This window comes from Coturnix japonica, chromosome 1, assembly GCF_001577835.2.
Source record: "Coturnix japonica isolate 7356 chromosome 1, Coturnix japonica 2.1, whole genome shotgun sequence".
In the NCBI taxonomy this organism is placed as follows: Eukaryota; Metazoa; Chordata; class Aves; order Galliformes; family Phasianidae; genus Coturnix; species Coturnix japonica.
This window is the reverse complement of record NC_029516.1, coordinates 152,741,965-152,762,001: the sequence shown is the minus strand read 5'-3', so window position 1 is coordinate 152,762,001 and position 20,037 is coordinate 152,741,965. Positions and strand designations below refer to the sequence as shown.

Genomic DNA, 20,037 nt, shown 5'->3' with positions numbered 1-20,037 from the left:
GAGAGGAGATCTAGATTAGATATTAGGAAGAAATTCTTTACTCAGAGGGTGGTGAGGTCCTGGTACAGGCTGTCCAGAGAAGCTGTGGATAACCAGTCCCTGGAGGTGCTCAAGACCCGGCTGGATGGGGCTCTGGGAAGCCTGAGCTGTCGAGTGGCACTGCCCATGGCAAGAAGGTTGGAGCTCAATTATCTCGATGGTCTCTTCCAACCCAAGCCGTTCTATGATCCTATGATTTTGTGATTTAAATAATGAAGGGAAAAGAGGTCAAGGGGAAAACTGGATACCATAGTCCTCTGTCATACCAATATAGGGGCAACCACTGCATTGTGACCCTGAGTTTGATAGATCATGTTTTGCTTTCCCATTCCTAACTCAGGTTTCCCTGTGACTTCATGTATTACCTTCTTTTCTCCCTCAGTCTACTATTAGCTATTTTTCTCTAATCTAGAAAATCCATTTTCATGGAGAACAAAGGGGTACTGCAAAAAATCTAGCACTGCTGGTATACTAAATTGCACTTCAGAGCAAATAACAGCAAAATCAGGTAGTTTAGAGCGTGCCTACTTTAAATCACATTCTTATTATGAACCCTAAGGGACAAGTAACTGTAATGGAATAGTGCTCCTACTTGAGGGTCAACATTAACACTCAGAAAAAGAGGTGGAATATGTATTTGCTTGAGGGTTAAAGATCATGTGAACAGCAATTAACATGTGCTGCTCTGCCTCCTAAGAGTGTTTTGTCTTTTGGCAAAATTTTGTGAATTTGTAGAGAAGTTCGGCACTGCAACATACACTGTCTATTAAGATAAATATAGTGTCTTTTGTTGTTGCTGAGTAAAACACTTCCCTAAGCAGATCCTTGAGAATTATATTCCCTTCTTGACCCTATTCTCTTCAAAAGACTGGAAGACATTGTTAAGTGCATCACACTCCTGAAATGAAAACAGTACTCAAACCTGCTCTATAATTTCTGGTCTCATCTAGTGATGCTCCCTTTCAACTTTCCCTGCTTTTATACCTTTGGAACCTTTTAGCACAAAGGGAAAAGAAGAGTCTATCAAAAAGGAAAGCATGACTGTGCATCCAAACTTTTCAGGAAGACAGAAAATCCCTGAGTTATTACTCAAAAAATCCACTTGTTTGCAATGTTCTTGCTTTCCCAGATTCCTCTCTACCGTCGCTGCTCTGTAGATCCAATAACACAAAGCATTTACTCGGTACAATTTGTCTGGTCTGATGATTGTTTAATGATGCAGTAACACAAAGTGCCAAGACACAATCTACCTGTAGTAGTTACCTTCAGACCACTTACACAACTGATTCAAAAAGTTATGTTCTCCTATACAAAGGAATAGGGCTGAATCTCAGGAAATGAAACCACTAAGTATATATACATGTACACATCTTATGCCTCAAATTCCAGACATTTGGCATTTCCCCCCTTCTTTTTGTTAGCAAGGTACATTTGAGATATCATCATTGTCTCTAGGGAAGTAACAGCTACTGAAAGGCCACGGGGAGCTCAGTGTTTGTACCTTTGACCACTTCTAATCCTCAGCTATGGAAGGAAGCAGTAAAGCCTTGGGCCTACAGAGAAGGTCCAGAAGACCTACTGCCATCTCCTCTTGGGAACATCTCCAATGGTATCCACACTTCTCAGCTCTCTGAGATGTTCCATAACTGTTCCGTGGTCACCAAACATGGAAATTTTGGCTGTGCCTCCTAGGAAGGCTCACTGTCCTCATTGTGCACTGTGTACAATGCCTCTTGTCCCTCTTCATGCAAGTTTACCTTAATCATTTTTATGGCTCCTTGCTCCTGTTAATGCGTTTATCACTCCATTCTTTTTTTCTTCCTTTTTTCACACTTTTTTTTTTTTTTTTCCTTCTGTCTTTTAGTTTTTACTTACAGATATTTCTACACTCTGCCCTCAGGGCTAAAAGCTTCTTTCCTAGAATATCTTTTCTCAGATTTCTCTATAGAATTTCCTTGTTCTGTGAATTCCCCAAGTACAAGCCTATTATTTTTATCTCAGGTGTTCACATACAGAGTCCTCTTCTGTTTTGTCCTTTAGCCTTGCAACAAAATTCCTGCAATCATTTATAGAGGCATAGATTGTATGAATTGCCCATTTCTTCCAGATTCTATTAGAACCAGCGCATGGGAAATCTCACAATTTCCATTTTTTAAGATACTTAATAATTTAAAAATATCATTTTTATTTACTTAGGAAGCAATGTTACTGACTATCTGGCAATCTGGATCTTCCTATTTCCTCTTGATTTTTTAAGCATTGTGTGCTCCTTGAGGAGCTGTGTGAATGTTGTCCAGTTTTCTGAGCAAAGGTGATTCTATTTCAGTATTGCTTTACAGAGATATTTGGCCAGTAGTGAAGTATCTTGGTTTAAAAGATTGCCATGTTATAGCCTGAGTTTTAATCTCAAGGCCCACAGACAACAGTGAGCACATTCATACTATTAGTGTATGTAGATATTTTTCATCTTACAATGATACAGATGGGTCTCAGTCTAACATCTTATGCGGTCCACCACCACCAGACAAATTCTGGGTCATGACTGTCCTTGGTTTTATGAGAACTGGAAGGAGGTACAAAAATCATGCCCCTAGTTTCTTGGTCAGAACTTCCACCTCAAGTTAGGGTAATTTGTCATATTGTAGAGTATCGTAGAAAGGCCTGGGTTGAAAAGGACCATAACAATCATCTAGTTTCAACCCTCCTGCCTGCCATGTGCAGGGATACTGAAGAATAAAACTACACATAACATTTAATTGTGTGGATGAAAATCTTTTCAAAGCCATTTCATCTAGAGCTCTGATGTCCAGATAATGTAATGAATCCCAGAGTGGAGTGAGTAGCTGATGGACCTGTCCAAGCTTCACTTTCCGGCTGTTCTTTAATAATGAGCATGTTACTGATACCACTAGTTAGCAGGGACTGCACGATTACAGAAAGCAATGACTTTAAGTGTACTGCCAGTATTCAAAAGGTCATAAAATCTAACAAGAGCATTTATCTCCATATCCAAGATGATTCAAATGCCATTAAATTGAGCACTGAATCAGAATTTGTACTACATCCTGTAGAAACCCATAGACAAAACTTCCGTTGTTAAAGACACAGATTTCATGGGACTATCATTCCCATCAAAAGATTTCAATTCCAGTTGGCAGTGACTTTTAGATCCATTGTTCCCAGATGTTTAGAGAGATCATGTATTGTCTGGAGAAGCAAAGCCCTCAGTTCATTACCTTCCTGTCAAGAAATTTACCAAAGGAATAAAGCCTATGGGCATCTACATGGATATCTTACAGGGTTTCAAGTCCATTGTCATGTACCAAGGATGGTACACCGGTTAAGGTGGAAGAAGTAATTTCTTTGCTAAGAAGATGGGGGGACACAGTCCCATAGTATTTCTTCATAGCCTAATTTATTCACAGTTTTGTGCTTGACAGAATTTAGATGACAGCTTACAAAGCTGTATTTCAGAGTTCACATTATAATTCTTTCTTTGCTTGGTGCTTGAAACTGTGTTTGATAACTCCAGCTTACTTCCAACTTAGATAACATATAGCTTATAATATGCTAAATTGATAAGATAGAATCTAGAGAACTGGTGAAACTAATTTTGCTGGTAAAGATTTGAAAAGCCCATGTACAGGATTTTGGACTTTATTCACTTGGACGAAACTTACTGAAGTCACTAAAGGTCTACCAGTGTAAGACAGGAGAGACATTTTTCCTGTGATGATTTTCATTTGTTAGGCAGATTCACTAGCAGGAACCCAGAGTCCCTTTCCTTGTGAAGACTTGATGTGCAAAATGTTAGGTTATTGTGTTCTTACCTATCATTATAGAGCCCTGTGTGGCAAGCAGAGTCCACTGAATTCTCAGTGAGACAAGAACAGTGGCTCATTCACATCACAGGTATATGATATTACTGGCATACAGTTGACTTTTCCTTATTAGGAAAATAAAAACTATTTAAATAGGAAGTCCTTCCTTACTCAGTATATTCCCAATTTGGCTGCTTTCAGTGAGATTTATTTCTTTTTCACTTGCCCAAACTTTATTTTCTTCATTGTCTGTAGCACTCCTTAAGGAAAGTGCATTTCTCTCTCTGCCCTCTGTGAGTGGAAAAGGGTGGCCTGCTGGAAATGATGATAGATCCCATTACTCACCAGGAGGAGAAGGAGTTGAGGTAGGCAAAAGAAGAATGATGAATTTGCAGAGTTCACTTGGTTTTCTGTGAGCAAAGCACACAGCAACAGACAGAGGTGCAAGAACACTGTGTCTGGGCAGCATGCTCCCCATGTTTCCTTCCCATGTAACTTCCCCTTCACTCGAACATGCACAAACATACCTCAGAGTTTGCTGGACCAGTGATTTCCAAGGAAGAACAATGATAGTGTTAATTCCACGTAGTGTGCTTCCACAGAGATTGAGCAAAAGTGTTTTATTAATAACAGCTGGAAACTTTGTTCTGGCTCTCCTTTCTTCTTTTAATCTGAATACCACATCAGATCGCTACAGCAAGACCAGAGTGAGGTCAAATCAGTCCTAAAAACATCACTCCAAGATGGGTTTTGCTCTATTCATACCAATCCATTTTTGCACAAAAGTAGCAACTTACTAAATTAATACCTACTGACGTGCATCAGCATAATATGTAAGCAGCAAGAAAAACTGCCTCAGTCCATTCTTTATATAATTTACTGAGAGGGTGAGATGATAGAGTTGTACAACATGACTTTTCCTTATTAGGACAATAAAGTCCATTCCATTAGAAAGTCTCTCTTGGTCATCTTTTAAAGTAGTTCAGATTTTCTCCAGTCTCTTCTTGTTATTTAAAAGGAATGCAATTCACATCCATAACGGTCGTGGATTATTTCCTGGAATAGATCTGTGGCAGGATGGCAAGCATACATTATACAAAGTACATTCACCGGTAAAGTCAGGCAAGGACAAGTGTAGCTCCCATTCTTTTCTGAATGAAAAAAAAAAAAAAAAAAAAAAAAAAGAAGATAAATGAAAGAAGTAAACCTCTTTTCTTCAGTATGTGTTTATAGTCCCAGCTGGAGATCACCATTCTTCCAAATTCCCTTAGCATGGAAACTTGAATGGAATTTGGTCTAAATTACTTGAGACTTCTTTTCTTACATTGAAGCTAACCCACTTCCTGAAAATTTTGCTGGGTTTAACCAGAATCAAACTGGAACAACCCCATCCAAAGCCAAACTTGAACCTGACCTGACCCAAAATAGATGCCAGTTTGGCTTCCTGGCTTACAGATTAGACTTTATGTATCTTGACTCCCTTTGCGATCTTTGGAACCCAAACCTGTTGTGAGATTTGGGTTCAACTGGGTCATAGCTGAAGTTGTCCCAGAACTTCAACTATGTAGTAGTTGTAGTAGTGTTGCTTTATAGTATTCTCCTCATAAACAGAAAGCAAAATGGACTGAATTTATGAAAAGAGGGCTTCTTCATTTCTGAAACAGAAGCTTGTCTAGAGAAGAACTCTCAGAGCCAGCCCCAGCAAGCACCCCAAGCTCATTTTGTGGCTTTCTGACGTTGCCGTCAAAGAACCCAATCATCCTGGAACCTCAACAATCCAGGGGAGAGAGACACAGCCATGGGTTCCATGAAGTCTTCTCACAATTTGCTGCTGCATCACATGGCTTAAATACCAGCATGGCTTCCATGCATATGTGTCCCATACACCTGCTACGCAACCCCACGCACCCTTCCCACTCCCAGAGTCCTCCCTTGCATAAATCATGTCATCACGGGGCATCTGGCAAAGCGCTTCTTCATATCCCCATTCCATGGTTCTGCTTCAGCTGCTTCGGCTGTTGTTATCTTAGCAGTTCTTTACTCAGGCCCATCCCCCGGTTGACCTTATTCCCCAACACGTTCAGAACAAGAAAGTTAAATTAAAACTTCAGAGTCAAAAAGGCTACGTGCATTCAGGTATTTCTTCTTATATATTTCAGCTATTGTCTCCAGATCATAAAGTCACTCTACCCAAAGCAACTCTGTGGGGCTGTAAGAGTAGTGGGAGCTACCAAGTTCCATTTCTTTTCAAAAGATTGTTCTGTTTCCACTCTTTCATCACAACTGGCCACACCAGTCTGAACAAAGCCAATGGAAAATACGCACTTGAAGGTCATAATAAACCAGCAGAAAAAGAGACAGAAGGAGATGTCTGATTTTTATGTTGATTCTTGTTTCCATGATTATGAGAAAACATGGCGGTGAGAATCTCCCTTTCCTCATCAACTCATTGCATTTGTAACTAGTCAAGAAGAAACTACAGATGAGGAATGAGTCATTCAGACTTATTTGTCCATGAACAAGAATACAAGAATGCTTCTTTTGCTTCTTTTCATTCTGCAAGGATGTTTCTTTTCTTTCTTCTTAAAAATCTCTAATGCTTCATTTTACAAGCTAGACTGGATGAATGTTATAAAGTAGTTATCCACAAATACATTATATGTATATATATGTAAATGTATATATATATTCATATATATATATTTATATATTTTATAAATGTAATGTATATATATATAAATTATATAAATATAATATTTTTATATATATATAATTATTATTTATTTATTTTTAATGAATCCACTTCTGTTTGCATCTGCCCTGGTTTTGCTTTCCACAAATATTTGTGCAATTCATTTTGTTAGAACAAGGTCCTTCTGAAAGTAAATACTCACTAAAAGCTCTTAAATGTACATGTAGAGGAAATCTGAAATCGGCTTTCTGCAAGGCTTCAGAAAAACAAAAAGTTGGAAGGGCCAGGGCTACTCCTCCTGTCAAGGAGCAGTAAGAGCCCAGTGTGACTGAAGTGACAAGTCCAAACCGACCAAGGCAGGGCTCATTTCAAGGGAAAATCCTAGCTCCTGTGAATTCAATAGAAGAATGTCCATAAATTTTGGCATGATAAGATTTTATCATCTCTTCTAAGGTAACTACTCCTTCCTTTTTTTTTTTTTTTTTTTTCCTTCTTTTTTTTCTTTTCTTTATTTGTCTAAGTGTTAGTGCTGATAAAGTACAGTCAAGGAAATTCCTTTATAATTGGGGAACTTTTAAAAAGCACAGAGTAGATAAACCTTTTATTTCCAGATTTGTTTAATACCAGTTTAGAACTGCATCACTGACAAAAGAGATGCTTCTCCCACCCTGACTATGCTCTCCCATTCCTCCCCTTGCACATGGTATTCTGTTTGTTTTGATTAGCTAAAATGATGACCTGACCCAGTAGGAAAAAGGGGGTTCAGTTCATTTTGAGAAAGACTGGTTTTACCTCTGTGAGTCCTGATCTGACTGGCAGCGTGGCTCTACAAAGAGAGGCACTTGCAGAGATCATCCAGTTCAATTGCTCTCCTGTTACCAATATTTCCCCACTAAAACATGTCCCTCAGTACAACAACTAAACATTTATTGAACACCTGTAGGGATGGTAACACAATCACCTCCTTCGGCAGCCCATTCCATCACCTTACACCAAAGCAGGGCAGCTGTTTCTTTCCACTGCCAGCAGAAACTTCTCCTGCACCAGGATGTTAAACTTTTGGCCTTTATCTAATCTTCCCCATCCACCTCTTCCCACAGTTCACTCCTGATATCCCCACAGCTGTAGATGTGTTTCAGTGGAGCTGAGCTTACTCATTTCAGGATCCCACAGGAGTACTGTTTCTAGATCCTTATAATTTTCCATTGTGCCTCTGTTGAAACAGAGAATACTGGAAGTCTTTTATGGAGGAGGTTTATAAAATATGAACATCTGTTTGTTATGAAACTTAATGCTGACAGTCTGTAAGAGCCATCTAGAAGAGTATTTAACTCAAAGTGTTCTTTGTGTGTGTTGGAACAAAAGGTTTATATAGGTATATTGGAAGAGGCATCTGCTTCAGGGAAGATTTATTTCAAGATAGTGTCATTAGGGCTTAGAAAAGATTCAAATCAGAGGATGTGAATTCCCCAAAGACTCCTCTCCAAGGCACACTTAAAATGCCAGATTTGCTTGCTTCAAGACCAGTATCAGACGTGCTTTGTTACCTGATTAGACCTGCATTTCACCAGTGCTGCCTTTCCACTGTGTGAAATGATTGCATTATGAAGTGAAAATCACTGGCCTTCACCAACTGCATGCCATGGGTCAGAAGGTTCCACATCATGGTTCTGTAATTACAAAGAGCTGTCTGAGATAGGTTAATTCCAACAGAAAGTTAACAACATACTTACCTTTGAAGTGAGGCTATTGAATTACATTTGGTGCAGCGGGTTGTTTTATACCTCGGTTTTACATCATACCAGTTTAATAAGCAGCATGAGAACAGGAAAAGAGTAAATAGTGAGCTTTGTTCCAGACATTCTTCAATTCATCTGTGCATCCGAGGGGGATAAGAGAGTCACTCTTCTAAAATGCACCTGTCATATTAATAGGCCATTTGGTACACTGCCATATGTGAGTGTCAGATATTGCTAGAGGCAATATAATGCTGTTAATAGTGGGATCCTAGAAATTAGAAATGGAAGGAGCTTATTAGATTTACAAGCTGCCCTTCTGTCGATATGCTGCTAAATGACTTTCTCTGGTGTGTTCTGCAATTGCATTTTAAATGAGTTCAAAAGTTACACTCTGTTAGTTCATCATCGGGTCTGAGGAGCTCAGAGCCAGAGGAAGTGTGAAGGTTTAGTCTCAAGTAAGAAGAATTTGCTCCTGGTAGAAATAGTATTTTTCTTCTGGAATTGACCATTGTTTCGCCACTGATTCAAAAGGAGCCAAGAGGTCTCAAATAGACAAAGCCATTCTTCAAAAATACAGTGCAAAACAAAATGTGCTGGTAGTGATTTAAATCAACGGATGAAGTACACTGCGGTTCTACATTCCCAAGCTATTTTGTATTTCTCTCATCACTTATCTACCTTTATTCATCTTTCCCTTTTTGCTTTGTGAGCAACCAAGAAAAACAGGGGGAAGAGCTTTCCTGGGAGTACTCATGAAACAAAACTACACCATTCCACATCCAGGGGTAAAAAAAAAGAAAGCTTCTTCTTCTAACTTATTTTAGTTGGCTTTTCTCAGACGTAATTTAAAAAAACTAGAAGACCAAAAAGGAAACTGAACAGAGTGTATTTCTTTAGGTTTCTAGTATTCATTTGAAGAGATGGTACAAAGTATTTCAGCTTAAACTTTGTCTGACCTTCTATTTGTGCGCACATTGCCAGTTTAAACACTGAGGTAAGTGAAGCCGTTCAGAACTGAAAGCACAACACAGCCCGTAACACATTGTCTTTATATATAAAATGCCAGCCTAGTAAATACTACTATCCTGTATAATTTACTACTTGTCTTATAAACAAAGACAAACCACCAGTGACACAGATGATGTCAGCTCACAATTGCTGGACCACACATGGGTAGATCTGTTGGTGAGATATAAGAGTGCATATGCATGCAGGGCATACAAGCTCTCCTGTTATTAATAATGCATTGATATTATTATCCCAGGGTCTGGCTGTGCTTGCTATAATTGAGCTTCCTAACAAGTTATCTTTCAGCTGCTTGCAGTTTTGATAGCCCTCAGTCCCTGAGCACACTCAGAGGTTGCCAGGTGTTGGTTCATCCCAGGGTGTCCCACAGCTATACTAATCAGAAGACCTTAGGAAACACACAGTCATAGAATCACAGAGCCACAGAATGGCTCAGGTTAGAGGGGATCTTAAAGCTCATCCAGCTCCATTCAGGTTGCCACCCAGCAGCTCAGGCTGCCCAGGGCCCCATCGAACCTGTCCTTGAGTTCCTTCAGTGATGGGGTACCCACAGCTCCTCTGGACAGCTGTGTCAGGACCTCCTCCCCATACTGAAAGATGTGCTGTGGTGAGCTCACCTGCTGCTTTAACAGCATCACAAACCACTCAGAGTTTCCCCCAACATGAACCCTGTACTACACAGTCTACACTATTGCACAGAGGCAACCGTGCTCTAGCATGTAACTATATTAAATGAGATTACCCTGCTCACGCTAAGCCTCCCACTAAATAAGCCAGGCTTCAGAAAATGAGAAACCACAAAAATACCTGAAGCGATTTATTTTTTTATCAACATGATGCTACCAACTACAAGTGCCAGTTTAAATTAAAGCTCACTCTGAATGATCAAAAGATGCACAGCCAGCCTACCGCTCGCAAAGCTCCTCTCGCTCGTGATGTTTTGAAAACAGGAGTAGATGAAATCCAAGAGATTTCTTGCAGCCTTCTGGCTGAGTCTGAGGCTTCAGGGAATGGGTCTTCATCACAGTTTCTAACCACAGCATAAACAACAGTTCTTGTCACGGAGAAGAATTAAAGAGAGTTTTAAAATATCAGATGAATGAATTAAATGCAGAACTCACTACTTTCCTGCAATTATTCAGTATACTAGACCTTATATACATGATGAACATACAGCAAAGACAACCATAGGGCAGAAGGTACAAATTGGGTTACTGATTTCTTTGCTTTCTGAATAGTCCGTTGTGGTTATTTACAAAACACTCCCCGGGTTACGTCACTTCAAATAACACTGGAGTCACTCTTACAGTGAAAGTGATGCTATTTGGAGTCTATCTTTTTTTTTTTTTCCCCTGCAAAAATGAATTAGAATGGCTAATTCTTTCTTATGTAGAGAAATTAAATTGTGGTCACTGCTACGCTGCAGTGCTCACATTTTTCTACATTTTCTGCTGGCAGGAGACTCAGGGCTGGCTCCCATTCCTGGACCGCTGTCCTAATTTCTGAGAAACAGGGTGTTCTGGACTGTGTGTAACTTATACTAGCATGAGAGGCAACCAGGGCCAGTTGTATTTCACAAGTTTCATGAGCTTTTGTAACATTCTCCTTTTGCGGTAGCTGCCTTTGCACGCATCCTGAAGAAAGCATGGTCCCAGCTCTGGCATACTTTATGTTCAGTGGAAATCCTGTTCCTTTTTGCAGCTTTGCAAAGCTTAGTTGGACTTTCTAGAGTCGTTCAGCAGCTGCCTGTCCTTTCTGAGACATGTAAATGGAAGTGACCTGCTTCTTATTTCAGGGTGTAAACTGGGAGTCATTCAAACCAAGTTAATCACTCCAGCTCCATCTACACTCTATCTACATTGACAAGAAGTGCCCCCTCACAGGTAATGTCTCCATCCGTGGCCAAATCCTGTCAGATGTGGTCACCAAGATGAATGCTAAATGCATCCTTTTCAGAGGGCTACCCCTGCAGGGCCAGCACTCAGTGCTCATTCCCTCCAAGACAGCATGACTGTATCCCCCACTGCTCCACTACCCACACTCAGAGAGGTGGTGGATGCCCCATCCCTGGAGAAACCCAAGATCAGACTGGATGGGGCTCTGAGCACCTAATGTAGCTGTAGGTGTCCCTGTTCACTTCAGGGAAGTTGAATCAGACGGCCTTTAAGGTCCCCTTCCAACTCAAATGATTTCAGATTCTATGATTCTGCTCAGCATGAATCTCCTCCTGAATGTTCCTGCACTGCCAGGGCACCAAAATTCTTGTCCAAGTCAATGAAACAGTTAAAATTATGCATTTTAAAATGCTCTTATAGCAAGGCTCTCCTCCCAGATCAGAATATGCCAGCACTCAGAGCTTATATTTCCTTTTCCCTCATGTGAAGGTCTCTCACAGTTGACAGTATCAAAGAGCAGATATCAAAGCTCCTCTGTGCCTTGCGGATCCAAGAAAAGTGTTTTGTGCCCTTACAGCAGTTTACACAAGGTATAATGTATACTGCACACGACATGGAAATGAAGCTGTCATTTTAGTAAGATTCCCTGTGATATTTCAAACCTTGAGGGTGAACACTAAGCAACACGAGCTTATGTCTGGATCCCCTTTGTACACGCATCCTCCCCTTTTCACACTATTTGGGGCTCATCAGGTATTGCTCTTAGCACTAAATCAGCTATTTGAACACTAAACTTTATAGAAATGTCAGGGTGTAAAATCTCTATAACCATTCAGGTCTGAGAGCTCTTTCATTTCCTTAATGTTGAGGGCTTTTTCCCCAGGCCCACTCGTTCCTCAGTGTTTTTCACCCTGTTGCTCCAAAAACAAACACTCACTGGATAAGATGCTGCATACCAAAAGTTAAGCCTAATATAACTGGAAGGCAGAAAAAAAAAAGAAAAAAAAGAAAAAAAGAACAGCACGAATCTGCTTGCAGCCATACTTAAGGGTAAACTTCAAAGTAAAGACATGAGGGATTCCTGAGGTATTCTGCTCCGATACCACACATAGCAGCAGCAGCAGCTCTGTGCAGAGGTGCATACAAAAATATTAAGGGGAAAAGAAAGTTAGGCTATTTCAGCAATGCTTATCTACAACTTTGATGTAGCTCTTAGATTGCTAATGATATGTGTGCTATGCCATTTGGGAGCTGTGTTTTACACTACAAGGTCAGTATCATTGGTATGCCATCTAGTCCTTAGAGAAGTTACTTGTACGAGAGGTGAGCAAAGTAGAGAAAGACATACCAGGCTAAATGGATTTCATCTCAGTACTTCTAGATGCTAATATCTCTGAATTTCAGCTCTGACCATCAGTATTCATTTACTGATAGTCGACCCTATAATCTCTCTCTATAAAAACTTCTTCGTTACTGAATTTGATAAAAAAAAAAGACAGGCAAAAATTCCTGTTAAGCTTTCTCCAGTTTTTCTGTATTAAGCCTCATGGAGAAAAATAAAAAATAAAATACTCCTTCCCAATGTTTCTGTTTTTCCAGGCACTCACATTCACTGTAAACATATTGGCCTCAATTGAATAAGAATTAGTCTTATTGACTGTGCTTCCAAGACCACACATTCAATGGACTTGTCACTGCATGGGCACTGTTTCTAATGTATCCTCAACAGACAGAGAATTTCACTAAGAAAAACACATCCTTGAAGGTGAACAAGGAAGAAGACATAAAGCATGAAGGTAGGGTAGACGTAAGGATTAACATTCAAGAGATTCAGACGCAAGAATGGAGACAGCTGTTGCAAGTGAGCATAACATGGAAAAACACAAACTGATGTCCAAGCCAATGACAGGCAATGGGAAGGGTTAATATTTTAGCACTATAAATTTTTTGTGAGGGTGATTCACTGCAATCTTAAGCACAGGCTCAGTTACCATCAGAATGAACTTTAGCTGCCTTTCCTTGCTTGTTTGACATAGAGACCTTCACTGAGAAGTCCAGCAAAGGTCAGTCTGAGCTCTTGCACTGATCTCTAACTAAATTCACAGTTAATAGTCCTGGGATAATTCTTCCCTGTAATACAATTTGATTAGAAGAATGGAGGCACAGCATTAAAGCTTTTATCAGTGATGTTTCTGAGTGTTAGGACCCTCTGCTAAAAATATATACATTCCAGTACCATCACCATTCTCCTTCTTCCTCCTTTCTACACCAGTGTCACAGGGATATGAAATCCTAAGTCTCCTTGTGGGATCTGAGACCTGTGGGTTCCTCAACTCTATGAGAAGCAGAGCTTGCAGATGTAGCAAGGGGACAGGCACTGCAACAGGCTGCCTGGGGAAGATGCTGGCATCACCGTCCTTAGAAGTGTTCAAGAAAAGCTCAATACAACATTTAGATGCTGTACTGAGGGACATGGTTTAGTGGGAAAATATTGGTGGTAGGTGGATGGTTGGACTGGATGATCTTGGAGATCATTTCCAGTCATGGTGATTCTGTGATTCTATGACTCATTGGTTGGTGAATGTGTCAATGTTATTCCAGAAGATACAGCAATTACTCCCATCTCACATGCATTTAACTACACCAAACTGCCACAACGGAAAGACCAAGTAGTGCAGAAATCTGGACACTGTGTGTGTAGAACAAAATGAGGCAAATAAGCAAATGCACTGAATTGAGACTGAGGTCCAGACACTGCATGAGATTTTTGGTGAATGTAGTTAATATATAAATTAAGCAAACCATTTTTTCTCTCATTGTTGTAGTTGAACAGATGATTGCTTAGAAGACTAAGAAATAGTCTCTCTCTCAAAAATACTACAGGGCTTCGAATATACCCTGAATTCAAATATTCCCTGATGTTAGGGAGAATCATACTGTATTTATTTCTTGAACAGAAATTTATCATCTACAACAGCTAAACCTCTTCTGTCTTGAAGTGGCAGTAATCAAACTTCAAAGAATAGGTCAAGCAAGCAATGAAAAGAGATAGGAATTTCCCCGAGAAATTAGAATTTTTATTCACATAAAGTTATTATTCCTTTTATTCTTTATTAGAGCAAACCTTCCTTCTGTGGCCTGTGGTAAGCTTAGTCCTTTCTGTACTCTCATCTCATTAAGCCAACTATTTATTGGATACATCAGAGTCATTTGTTTTTCTTGAGTTTTCAGCATTTGACATTTCTTCCTTCCAAGAAATACACAAACATTAGACGTCCTTCCAGAACTGGGGTTGGCTGTGAGCTTCAAAGAGAGCAACATCCATTCCTTTACTAGACCAACAATATATTTGAACCTTCGTCCTCTATCCTTCTTTCAAAGCAGTGACAAGAAAGTAAACTCCATCTGATAATCAGTATGGTGTAAATATCATAAATAACTAAATCTGAATAATTTAACTTAAATCCCACTGCTGCTTTCTGCAGACATTTGTCAGTAGTGGCAATGTTCCAGTCCTGCAGAAATCCAATAAAATGGTTCTGATTGGTTGTATCTGTATATTACAAAACCACTTTCTATCTCTATTCTTGGATGGATCCCTGAAGAACTACTGAAAATCTGTGGTCCAGAAAGAAAAAGGAAGAAGAGAAAGGAAGAGCAACCTCAAACTCCATTGGGAATTACTTTAACCACTGCAAGTGTCATGGGAACGGGGAGGTAAACAACAGTGGGTATAAAAAAGGAAACCAAGGCAGAAAACTATAGTGGCAGGCAATGGTCCTAGTATGTCATCAAGAACTAGAAATTTTCCTATACTGAGAATCATGTTTCTTTCTGGGAAGGTAATACACACAGCTGTATGTAGGTTGCTTTGAAAGTAACGTCTTTTATTTATTTTTATGGACACTAAAACAACTACAAAGAGCACAATAACACCATTTGACCGAGCAAACTGTCAGCGACAAGACATTATTTCTGACGTTGTCGTTACTATTAGCTATGCATTTTCACCAATGATGAACAAGAACCTGCTTGCCATGCTTGTAAAAATCTGCACAACAACCCACTGTTGTTGTCACCAATACTGAAATACACCACTTGCTGCCTCACTGTGCTCATATCCACTGTTTGGTCCCCATAGATGTTCAGCAAGCATTGATGAATGTCAGTGGGTGCCATTTCTTCCACGTGGAGGAAGTGAAGGACATACTTTTTGCTTCCATGTCAGAAACCATTTTGTTAGATAACTCCTCTGCTGCCATCTGCCACACAACAACAACATGTGACAGAATGTTGGCAGAAAGTTCATCCTCTACTGCCATACCACCAACATCCACCTCTTACATTGTGAGCCAAAATAATAAAATGGGAGGCATTACTTTCAGAGTAGTCTTTGTAATTAGAAAGAGTTGGATGAAATCTCCAGAACTCAGCATATCATCAACCCTACCACACCAAACAGCATGACTCAGACCTGGAACACCATTCGGTCTCCCAGTTCCATGCAGTAATATTAGAAGCAACTTTGAGAACTATTCCTTCATAACAAAATTTCCTTTGATTTTCCAGCAGAAGATACTCACTTATTCTTCCCCAACCTTCTCTCTTTGGGTTTAATTTCCCAGGCCCTCTGCTTTCTCTCCATTATGCACTTACCAGAAGGTTTAATTTGGAGAAACAGTGCTTGCTCCGTTCTGTTCAGAGAACAAATAATATTACTGGCTTCTGCATTAGACACAAGACTCAATTGCATTTTCATTTCCTTAGCCATCCAAGAGAACTCACTAAAGAACGAAACAAAGATCTCAGTTTTCAATCAAATAAAGTAGGTCAACTTTAGCAAAGACCAGTAACTAAGCACTGTATTCCAGCTCTACTACTTGGGCAGTAGGATATACCCAATCAGACAAACACAAACCATTAACACAGAGTCGAGAACTCTAATAGGCTTTGGCTTATTTCCTTTGCAGGGGCGCAGTGTAGCAGTGAAGCAGGGAAATTAGGCATTCAGGCAAATGGTTCAGGGGATGGTTGCAGAGTGCGATCTTTCATACCTTCAGAGCTATTTAGCTGCTCTCAAAACACACACACACAACAACTCCAATAATTACACTCACTGCAAAACCTAGGCATGGTGCACTGGAAACCTTTTAGGGGCTCTTTATCATTTCCTGCCTTTGCCAGAATAAGGCCAATTTACTCCTATTTCAGTGGGTCGGGCAGAGTGAGGAAGGACAGACTAGATCATCAACGTTATTGAAAAGATTCATGATTAGTCACACTCACTTGAAGACAAGTTACTTGCCAGACACTACACTGCTTGTTAAAAGACCTTCAAACTGGCATCCCTCCAGCTGCCGAGAAACAGCTCCAGGGTTGGCAGGCCCAAGAGGGTCTCCAAAACCTCATGCTCTCCCACACACCCCATGCCAAAGGCCAGTTCAAGCATGCCCACGAGTTCAGCAAGTCTGTCTCATGTTCCACAGTGTTGAAATATATATACACATAAAGGTACCCAGCTAGTGCTAACATCAAGGCACTGCCTTTGCATGGCCCCATTTTACCTATAAGGACAGAAAATTTTTACAGTGGTAACCTGGGGTTTTTCTTAACCTGCTTCAGCTCTTAATCAGTTTCTTCAAGAGCCATCAAAGTATATTGGAAATGCCCTGCTAGCTCAGACACATGAGAGCCTGTTCCTCATTTGCAGTTTCATTTCCACACCCTTGACTTTGCCAGAAGAAAGGGGGGAAAAGCACCTAAGTCCTCCCCATACACACTTCAGTATACATCCCTTTTTCTTGTTCCATGCCAGCCCAAGACAAACTCCTCCCATTTTTTCCATTTGCAGATGCTGTCTTCCTACCTGCTGTCCAGCAGTATCAAAGAACCAGTTGTTCACTTTTACCTTGCAGATTATTTTAAAGCAGTTGATGAGGGGTGAGGAAGTGGCATTAATGCCAGTCTATGGGTAGCATAGCCCACACAAACCAGTCTAGTGCGCTAGATTTGAATAGTGTATGTGCAGAGGGAATTCATCTTCATGCTGAAGAAGTTAAACTGTGGTGTATGAATAGCAACCCTACAAAGAAAACATCAACTTCTTGTCCTTTGGTGCCAAGTTAAAAGCTTGTGGGGCTTCAGGTCTTGTTTCTCCCACCTGCTGCAGAACTGTGTTGCAGTACTTGCACTGCTCTGAGGAATCCACGCATTGCAGTGGGCCTGGCAGGGCTGGCTGCATCCCCTCCAGCATCCTGCAAACTCAGACTGAGCCATTCCACAGCAAATGGTGACTGAGAGCCATTATAAACACTGAATACCAGAAGCAACTTCTCCCCATGCCCTATCCATGTGGGAGCACTGAAGGAAGTCTTGTCAGATTTCACGTGGCAAAAGTCAGGCATGTTTGGTCCTCTCCTTATGGTGAAATATAAATCCAAAGAAGAATCTATTACCCCCCTTATTCATCCATCTACTTGCATCTTTGTAAGTAGATTAATCCTTCAACCTCAACCTTCTGCTGAGATAGATAGTTTGCTGCCCGTGGATGTTCTGGCTTAGCTGAGGAGGTGCTGAATGGTGAGGCTGGTGGGACCCAAGAACACAAGAACATTTCAACCTGGATTAACCTCTGAGATTGATACACCATGTAACAACTCCACTACCCCTTTTCCTGGCAGTGCGTACAGTCCTGTACAAACACAAACACACATCACGAACTTGATGGAGAGCTTCCTGAGCCTTCTCACTCCCGACTACTGCTGCTGCCTTCCAGTGTGGAGATTTAGCTACATAATGTGGCTGCCATCTAAAAACAGATGGGTGCTTTTTTGTGTTTGATTGGTTGGTTGGGATTTTTGTTTCTTTCTTTCTTTGTTCTCTTTTCTGGAAGGAAAAGGAAAAAAAAAAAAAAAGTATTTGGGTCATTACAAGCAAACACAGAGCTGAGAAGCATCAAAATTGGTGCTGAGGGGAAAGGATCAGGGAGACAGGACTGCAAGGCAGGACTGAAACACATGATTAAGAAGGAGAAACTAGCTCTGCCGCTGAGCTAATAACAAGGAGGGACACCTGGAGAGGCCTGGCCTTCTATATTTGTGCAGAAATACAAAGGAAATGAGGAAAATCATGATGTAAAGCACAACAGTTCTTTTCCATTACTGAAGCTTCTTTTGACATCTTTATACCCTTTGCTGACTCAAATAAAAGTTGTGAAAACTATGAATTGAGTATATATGAGTATATATTCCCTGTAAAATGTTAACATATTTCAAAAAGTGCAAATTAGCTTCTACTCTCTGTTTTCCCCAATCCATCCAAGATACCCATAGGCAAAACATATGAGATAGAGCAGCCTACACCCCTTTAGCTGAAATTGATCCCACACTTACCCTAAGCACTACCCTGGGCTTCCACTGCTCCAAGAAACAGCTTGTAAAACTAGTACCTGCATTATTTCATTTCCTTATTTCAGTATTTTTATATATAAAACTATATTTGGGGGTGGGGGTGGGGGGTTGGGGGGGAGGAATGTAAGATTTACTACAGAATTCTTCTACAGGCAGAGCTTAAGTTTGAAAAATTACATCCTTTTCTATCAACCACAATATATTTCAGAAATTCCCAGATACAGGACTCAGAAGTGCATTCACATTTGACACTGAGTAGACATGTACATGTTCTTGGAGTGCATGCTCAGGACACAGTTTTAATCAGCTGTTAATGCTGATAGCTTGGACTGTGTTCCCATTCTATGTAGATGGTCTTACTGGCCAAAGCACACTTTGTGGCAGATTTCTGTTTTCTGGAGACTTCTGAAGACACCACCACCCCAGCTACAGAGCTGCCACGTCCCACAGAGTGCAGAAGGAGCCCGCAGCTGGTAGTCTCCAGCCCATCTTGGGCGAGCACCGGTATGTCTTCAGGAAGTAGAGGACAGACAGCAAGCATGAGAGTAGGATGTGTGAGCCACAGCTGAAGGTTAGCGATGAATACCAAAGCATCCCAAAATTGAGAGTTGCAACCCACAAGCGGTTCCAGGGGAGTTTCCATTTGAGGCTGTGACTCAGCAAAGCTACTGTCAAAGACAACAGCCTTTTGGTCTCAAGTGGCCACTAAAACCATCCGTGATGACTGACCTCTCCTCGGATGGGCCTTGCCTCCATGGTTTTTCATAACTACCATTTTGCTCTCACGCAAAACATGGAAAAGGCAAGAAACCAGACAACTCCGTGCTCTGGCAGGGTTGGTCTAGAAGCTAAAGCTCAAAGCTCGGGGTAAAATATCCTGGTTTCTTCTGGGTCTGCACATATAATTTATTGAGAAAACATCTGCTGAGGGGCAACCTGGCCTGGAAGCCAGCTGCAGGGTAGGTTAGCTGAGCGTGCGAGGCTCACCATGAGATGGCAGCCTTCCCCACCGCCTTGCATGCCCCACATGCTGCAAAGAAGATGTGCCAAGCTCAGTTTCAGCACAGAGCAGTTCTGTCTTCCTGGCAGAGATGGGCTGCCAAGATTTCAACAAAGGGCTCCCTTAAAAAAAAAGAAAAAAAAAAGAAAAAAAGAAAGAAAAATCAGAATGCTGTGCAAGACAGACAGCAATCCTGTGGTGAAATCTTTTTTCTTTCTTCCAATAAAACTGAAATCCAAAATATATACATTTTCAGTGTTTGCCCCCCCCGGCACAGATCTACTGGCTGCAGACTGTCTCTGCAGCTGAACTTGGTCATCCTCAGATGCACCGCACAGTGTGCCACCATCTCCCTGGTGCTGCTTTGCACTTGGCAAAGTCCCTTGCATGCTGCCAGCCACGTCACAGCTAGAAGG

The 20,037-nt window shown here is 40.8% G+C and overlaps 1 long non-coding RNA gene across 1 annotated transcript; it reads right to left on the bottom strand.

The window, feature by feature from the left end:
- Window positions 1-4,723: 4,723 nt before the first annotated feature.
- Window positions 4,724-18,391, bottom strand: LOC116652768. Its single transcript, XR_004305958.1, has 3 exons — window positions 15,869-18,391; window positions 8,100-8,222; window positions 4,724-5,011 (listed from the first exon to the last, which is right to left on the bottom strand). It is a non-coding gene; the product is annotated as an uncharacterized LOC116652768 (long non-coding RNA).
- Window positions 18,392-20,037: the final 1,646 nt, after the last annotated feature.